At 31.3% G+C, this 8,374-nt stretch overlaps 1 long non-coding RNA gene across 1 annotated transcript; it reads left to right on the forward strand.

The window, feature by feature from the left end:
* Positions 1-218: 218 nt before the first annotated feature.
* On the forward strand, positions 219-6,003 carry LOC108374484 (uncharacterized). The gene is made up of 2 exons (XR_001849052.1): positions 219-646; positions 5,939-6,003. It is a non-coding gene; the product is annotated as an uncharacterized LOC108374484 (long non-coding RNA).
* The last annotated feature ends 2,371 nt before the right edge of the window (positions 6,004-8,374 follow it).

Here is an 8,374-nt window from a genome sequence, read left to right on the forward strand (position 1 = left end):
TTCTCTATATATATATCTGCGGATTTAAACAAAGCAGTGCAAAACAAATCTTACTAAACTTAAAAAAAAAAAATTCATTGTGAATTTCTTGACAAATTAAATAAATGCCTGCATAATTGTGTGGAATGCTGCTGAAATTTTGTTAAGTGAAGTGCCATAAAAAAATTATACAATCAAATTAAAATCAACTAGGTATCTAATCATTTTTTAGTTTTATGCTTATTTTTCTTCCATAGCGCGGCAATTAAACACATTGATGAAAAAATAAGTAAATAAAAAAAAAAAATAAAAAAAAATAGAAATTTGCGCACGACGACTTTTTGCATCGTAATCAGTAAATGTTTACAAGTACTTGCATCAATGCAAATATACGACGTGTATTGGTCGCTTATTTCGAAATCCAATTCGAAATAAAAAACTACTTTTCTTTGTTTTTATGTAAGTGCAACTGCCTACTGATAATTGTATATATGTATGTATCAATGCATGCATGTGAGCATTTAAATGTTGCAAGTGTGCCTTAAATTCTACGAAATGATTTGAATGCGTTTATGTGATAATGGATGCAATTTTCATCACATCATTCGTTTGGAAATTGTTGTCGTTGCAGCCGAAGGATTTGTGGATTTTAACTAAATTACAAGAGGTGGGTCGAGCGAAATTATTTATACAATTGCAAAAAAAAAACTTTTTATTTTTATTTTCTGATGGTATTTTAATATTTATGTTTGAATTTATTAAACATCTCTTTCAAGAACTTATTTTTGGAATAAAAAAGTTAAGCAAAATCCTGCAAAGTTTTTATTTGGCAAGTCCACTAAAAAATATTTTCAATGATTTGAAATTTTTTTTAGGGAATCTTTTGGCTTTGTGAGACTCTGTTGGACTCTCAAGCAGTTTTTTTCGGACTATTTACGATATTTTGGAACTTTTCAGTATTTTTTTTTGTTGGAATTTGTGTGGTTACTTTTCGAAATTGTTTCTGAACTTCCCGAACTCTTTCAGAATTTTTTAGATTCTATGGAACTTTCTGGGAATGTATCCGGAACTCTCTTTTTGTTATTTTACTATTTTTAGAGGTTTTTTGTATATTTTCAATTTGAGATTTTTTGTGTGATTTCCAGGTACTTTCGATATTGGGGAGTTTTAGAGATTATACCACTTTTTATTTTTAGTTTTTTAGTGTTTTTTGTGCATTTCCAAAAAATTTACTATTTTTTTTATAGTTTTTTGGTATGTTCTGAATTTAAATTTTTTTGTGTAATTTGCAGATAGTTTCAAGATTTTTTGTGATATTTCTTTTTTAACTCTTCGGAGCTTTTTCGGAAGTGTTCCTTGGGACTACGTTATACCTTTTTGGAGTTAATTGGAAACAAATCGCTGCCTTTTTCTATGCAATGAAACCATTGTTGCGGGCTTTTTTTCAGAATTTTGTGTCAATAAAATATTTTTTCGAACCTAAATTAATTTTTTATTTATTAATTTCTGGGAATGATTTTTAGACACTTTCGGGATTTTTGTGTGATTTTGGTAGTTTCTGAGATTATTTCACTTTTTTTCCTCTGAAAAATTCTCGGACATATTCTTTCCCTCTCGGTGTAGTTTATTTGCTGAGCTTGACGGGACCTTTTTCGATTTGTGAGACCCAAAGTAACGGTCTCTATTAAATTAAAATAAAAAATCTATGCCAAAAAGGAATAACAGCCAAACTCAATTAAAAAGAAAAAAAATATTGTGGAAAAAGCCAAGATTTTTTTGCTGATTTTTTATTTTAATTTTTTACAGGGTTTTACGTTGGTGGCATGAGAAGACCCCTAGTAAAATTTTCCACAGAAAAATTTTCTACAATATATCAATCCTCTAACGACCTTCCAAATTTGCTTTTTGCAGGGTTTCTTGAAGTAAGGGACAAAATTACCCTTTTAGCCGAGTTCCCATGAATTTTTATGATATATATTTTAACCTTTAATTTCGCTCAGACGTTTATTTTAAAAACTTTTCCACTTTTTTGAAACTACTTAGGACATGAAAACTTTAGTATCCCATAAAACAAAAGTACGAGCTATCTTTTTCTAGCGATTTTTTTTAGAAATTTTTGGTATACATTTTAGAGATTTTCGATATTTTGTACTCTTACGATTTTTCGGTTGTTCTACTTTTTTTTTATAATTTTTTCGGAAATATTCGGAGCTTGTGGAATTCTTTGAAAAACTTTTAGGGTTTTTATTTTGATATTTTTTGGTGGTTTTCAGAACTTTACTTTATTGTTCGAGACATTTGAAATTTTTAATTAAAATTTTTTTTTTAATATTCTTTATATGATAGAACTATTTTCAAAGTTTTTCGAGACTTTTTTCTAGAATTTCTTAGATTTTTGAGAGTTTTTTCAAGCTTCGATATGTGTTGTGTGTTCTAGACTCTTTAGTTTTTAAAATTTTAGTATTTCTTGTATTTTTAGGAATTTTTTCGATTATTGTGATATTTGTGATTTTATGTTGTTTCATTATTATTATTTTTTGAGTTTCTTTGGAGCTTTTTTGAAACTAATCGGTGCTGTTTGTTATTCTTTGAAACAGATTTAGGGTTTTCATTTATATTAAAACTAAAATGAAAATGATTTTTTAATACGAAGAAGAATGTAAGGGCTAGTCAGAAAACAATTACGAATACGAATTCGAAGACGAATACGAAGATCAATACAAATACAAAGACTTATACGAACATGAATATCAAGGCGAATGCTAAGAGGAATACGAAAACGAGGTCGGTGTCGAATACGAATAGGAGGACGAAGACGAATACGAAGATAAGACGAATTTTATATGCAGCAAGGCAAGTATGGCTTACCCCAATAGAGCAAACGTTTTCGTTCAAGGCTTTGTGGTACTAAAGCGGACCAGTTTGAACCTGTTTGAACCTGTTTAACCTAACTTGAACTAAGCCAAATAATGTTGCTTGCTGTTGCAAAGTTCCTCGCACAATCATAGTGTAGTGAACAGCAGCCCGGTAAGTGAATGACTCACTTTGTTCTAGCTAAATTTGCATAAATTTATTATGACTTTTAAACTTTCCAACACTTGCAGCTTGTTCAATCATTTAATGAGACAACCAATTTTCACCACCAACACCTCTCAACTCAATTATTTCAAAACAATTAAGCGGGTAATTGTCAACGATTTTATGCGCCACCACCATATAGTATTATTAAAGTAATCCCTACTGTATTCGAATGTAGTTATAGTGAAAAAAATATGGGTGCGACGAAGTCAACCAAGCAAATGAGAAAAAAAACACAAATAAAATTAATCTGCATTGTGGTTGAATATTTATGAGGAACAGAGCTTGGAACTGTTTGTTTTATACGATCCCAACAAAGGTTGTGTGCCACTAGGTGGTGTCGTGTTTTTTATGATAATAAAATTTCTCGCTTAGCCAACAACAGTACAGTCAGCTAGGCGCTTTGGCATGCGACTATCTCGCTTTCATTAGAACTCTCGCGCGCTTTGCCCGTCTCTCTCTCTCTCTCTCTCTCTCTGTGGTCTCCTTTAATTTTTCTAGCCTTCTAACTATTGCCTTTAATGCCGACTTGACAGAGTAATAAATTTTTAAATTTATTTCACTATTAATCTAATTGAATAATTATTTTTTTATTACTATTCGATTTAGTTGGGCTAACGCCGTGGTTTGCGAAGGGATTGCGGGCACTAAATGGCGGGCATTGCATGCTGGAATTCCTAATGACATTTACGAGTGCAAAACGCGCCAATCTATTAAGCCCCAGCTTAGCGCTGGCTTCCAATTGTGGCGATTTAAGACGACTTGACAGCAGGCAAGTCGATAAATCATGGTGGCCCAGCACATTAAACGAGGAATGTCATAAATTGCTTTGGTATTCGCAATATTTACATTGTATAATTAATATTGTAAATAGATATAAATGCAAAGGTACTCCAGCTAGTTGTTTGTTGCACAATCGTTTTTATTTCAATTAAATTTTTATTACTGGCAATAAATAGTACACTGCTTACACGTTTGACTAGAAAAAATGTACCTGAAACTTTTGTACTTTGTTGAAGCTCATTTAAGGGGCAAATGTTTAGTCCATGTTTCGAGGTGATACATTTTTAACTAATAACTATACGTAATATACTATTTAAAATGTATTCGACATATTGGACTGGGTGCAGTGTATAGTCCTGAAGCGAGTAATAAATCTGTTCTTTGGAATAAAAACTTTTTAGGCGACTTTTTCAACAAACATTTTGTTAGTCTGCGAGCATTCAGTGGGTACCCAACGATTCATACATATATGTAACTTCTGCATATATTGCCTCAGGACCATCTCAACGCCCCTAACTGTATATACCCTGTTTTCCCTACTTCAGCTTACGTCTTAGGGCTGCAGCCACGCCATGAGTGGCGTCGCTAAACCGCTCAGAAATGCCGCTCACAAGTCGATCATCGTGTGGTCACATCAATGGTATTTTATATGTTTTAATTTTCACTCACTCGCCGTTCAGCCGCTCATTGCGTGCCCGCAGCCTTAGGAACTAAGCTGAAGTAAGGAAAACGGCTGTACGGGGTACACGTGACCACTTAGGGCAGGGTTCTATCTCCTATTTTAAGGAACCTTGTACTGAACGAATTTCCTTTCGCACTACGTCGAAAGCTATCAGGGTTCATGTCTGAGTCAATCATGGGGGTAGGGAATTTCATATCGAGCGTTAGTGAGATACTACAATTTGCACTCAACGAGGCGGACTCCATTGTTCTAGTTCGGAACTAAAGTTAAACTTGAGTTATCAACCAAAGGCGTTCAGAACTTCTTTCAGTTGCTCTAACAGAGAGTAAGACACAACAACAACCACATGAAAGAAAACATCTTAAAAGCTCAACCAGTTCTAATCCTGAAACGATATCGATTATATAGACATCTTTCCAATTCCATCATTCAATGGCCCAAAATCTCAAATTACCAAATCTGAAATTATCGGGAAAGGAAAAACCGTAGACTTTAAACTTTCCCGGAAAAGGAATACCCAATAAATATAGGATATTTTTTGAAGAGAGTTGCCACCTTTTGGAAAAGCTAAAATCAATTAATTTATAAGTTAAATAATATGTTACAATAATGTGGACATCAAACGAAAAAGAGGTTCCAAAACGATTCATTCCGAAAGCATTCTTTAAAGGGGTTGCCACCTGTTAAAAAGTTAAAATCGATTAACTAATAAGTTGATATGAGCACAATGGTGCTGTCAAAAAAAGGGGTTAAAATATGATTTGTTCCAAAAATATTCTTTAGGACGGTTGCCACCTGTTCAAAAAGTTAAAATCAATAAATTAACAAGTTGAACGAAATATTTCAATATGGGCATTAATTGAGATAGGCTTACGAAAGTTTTATTTCAAAAATATTTTTAAAGGGGTTGCCACCGTCATAGGAATTTTAAAACCAACTTAATTAACAACTGAAATAAAATCCTACTTTTTATAAGTTCAGCATATAGATAGCTGGATTTAGATATATCATATTTTTTTGAAGAGAGTTGCCACCTGCTTAAAAAGTTAAATGATAATTAAAACGAAATTTTAGAATATCGAGCATCTAGGTTATCTATAAACATTTCTGCATCAAAAAGGAAATTTTGATCTTTCGAAATACAGCTTTCTCAAACCTCTCTCATTCAATACCCAGATAAAGATAATTCATTCGCTCGTTAATTAAATTGATTTCCACATTTTGAATAGGTGGCCACTAGCTTCAAAATTATTATTTATTATTTTAGAATCGCCTTCGTTTGTGTATTTAGTCAAAAAAGTTTTTTAGCAGAAAAATATGAAAATATAAATATTTATTTATTATTGCATTTAACTTATTTCGATGACTACTAATTAAAAGTAATAATAATAATTTTTATCACTCCTTCCATTGCAGTGTTAAATTGTGAATACCCCCATTTTGTGGTTGGCTGTGGTCGAAGTGCAGTAGAGCAGCAACAAAAAAAAATAAAAAAATAATAATAAAAAATATTAATTAAATATACATACTAGTGCATCAATAAATACACAAGTGTGTTTACACCGCAGCAACTAAGTACATACTACATAAGTACATGAATACATATCTACATACAAACAGATGTATTTCAGTGGTAAATGAATGAGGCAATAAATTTAAAAGTTCAATTGATTTCACATTCAGCAACTGCTGTCACCATTTAGCCACGCTGTCAAGCGGCTGTCACATTGTCAAGTGTCTCGATCTTGTATACCTATACCTATATATGTATTTCTTTGTGTAAGTGCGCGCTCGCCAAATGTCAAAGTGCCATTGACGGCGAACATCAGCAGCGTGAATCAGCTATTGTGCGAAGAAAAAAAAAGCACTCTTTTTAATAAAAAATATTTTAATTTTCGAAAATAACAACATAAATTTATTACTAGTTATAACGGTGCTGCGTAGTAAATTTTTCTTCGAACGCGCAGTGTTAATTGGTTTCGTTTTAATTTCTCCATTATCGAGCCTTGATTAAGCCAGTTTTGCAAACTCGAATTATTCAAACGAATGTGTGAAATTTTCAAAATGAAGTGTATGCTGCTGTTTGCGCAAATCAAGAACACAATCAGCACAGTGTTGCTAATGTTGTTAATTGCATTAAATTCGCGTTGTGTCGATTCGAGCTGAATTGTGTCAATTTGTTTGATATTTATTAAATTTGCACATAACGATTTTTTTTGTTTAATTCGAATTTAAACGCGACTAACGAATTTACACTATGAATTAAGAGATTAAGAAATTTTTGGATACTCTGCATGTCTGAGTGAACGCAGCACGGCATTGAATACTGGAAAGACATTCATATACAGGGAAGAAGGTGAGTCAAATTGTTTTTATTTGCATAAATAAGTTTGGATATATGTATGTACATAGTTTAATCCATGTCAAATCGACCAACGAATTATGTATAACAGTTACAACAATGGTCCTGGTCTCATTTTAAAGCTGAAATTTGGGGTTTTATTAAAAAAATATGTTAAAACAATTTGAATTTGGAACTTAAAAAGTCGTATAAGCAAAAAATTAAATACATTTTTGACACACATTTTTTTATACAATACCTCTAACGGATCCTGAAATTGTGGGTTTTTTTAAGACAAGAATTTTTGAATTGTGAGAATTTTTCTTGCAAAATCTATATTTAAAATAAATGTAAATTAAATACAAAACTTTTAATTAATAAAATTGTTTTCAAATTTCACAAATTCAAATCTTAAAAAACCCTTGAACTTTTAAGGACCTTTGAAAATAAAATGGAAGTATGAATTTTGGTCAAAACATTTCTTTTATCATCAACAAAGTTCTGCCAAAGGAAAGATAATTAAAAAAATATTTTTGAAATTTTAAAAGTTCCCGGATTTTGCAAGTTATAAATGTCTCAAAAACTTAATAGTTACAAAAATTATTCTGGTCTCGTTTTAAAGGTGATATTTAGGGCTATATTCGAAAAATATATTAAAATAATTTCAAAACTTACAGAATTTTTAAACTTAAAAAGTCGTAAAAGCAAGAACTTATATAAATTTGTTGCTTCATTTTTTATACAAACCTCTAACTGATTCTAACCGATCCTGAAATTTCGAAGATGGGCTTTTTTTGGGAAAAAAAATTGTTTTGCAAACCCTAAATTTATAATAGTTTCTTTCAAGTTCAAAAATTCATATTTCGCCTTAAAATTTTTTTTAAGATCAGTTTGTATAAAAAAATGTTGCCAAAAATTTTTAGTTTTTAATTCCAAATTTCCATAATTTTTTTTCTTTAATTTTTCGTATACGCAAATTTTTTCTTTATAGCCCTAAAAATCATCTCTAGCTTTTGGGAAAACATTTGAACGTTAAAATACATTTCTACTAATGAAAAATAATAAGTGCTCTTATTTAATCAATTTTAAACATATTATGCGTAATTTTGCTCCACATGAAGTGTAAATTTGCACACATTAGGAGAGGAAACTTGTTACCTCTCTTTTAATTCGTTAATAGCTCATTGGCTATTTTGTTACTCTCTCCACCCGTATCTCCCCGAACGAAATGGTGTGTAACCTCCACAAGCTGGCGAAAAACTTTTTCGCTATTTCATTACTATCACCTTTACCATTAATATTAACATTGTCATTACCACAACGATTACCATTACCATCACCAATTTCATTACCATTACCATTACCACTACCACTTTCATTACCATAACCGTTACCATTCTTATTACTACTACTATTACCAGAACCATTGTTATTACCATTTCTGTTACTATTACCATTACGATTACCATTTCAATTACAATTACCATTACCATTATCATTACTATTAACAG

The sequence above is a fragment of the Rhagoletis zephyria genome, unplaced genomic scaffold (genome assembly GCF_001687245.7).
Source record: "Rhagoletis zephyria isolate East Lansing unplaced genomic scaffold, Rhagoletis_zephyria_1.1 Rzeph_scaffold_07755, whole genome shotgun sequence".
In the NCBI taxonomy this organism is placed as follows: domain Eukaryota; kingdom Metazoa; phylum Arthropoda; class Insecta; order Diptera; family Tephritidae; genus Rhagoletis; species Rhagoletis zephyria.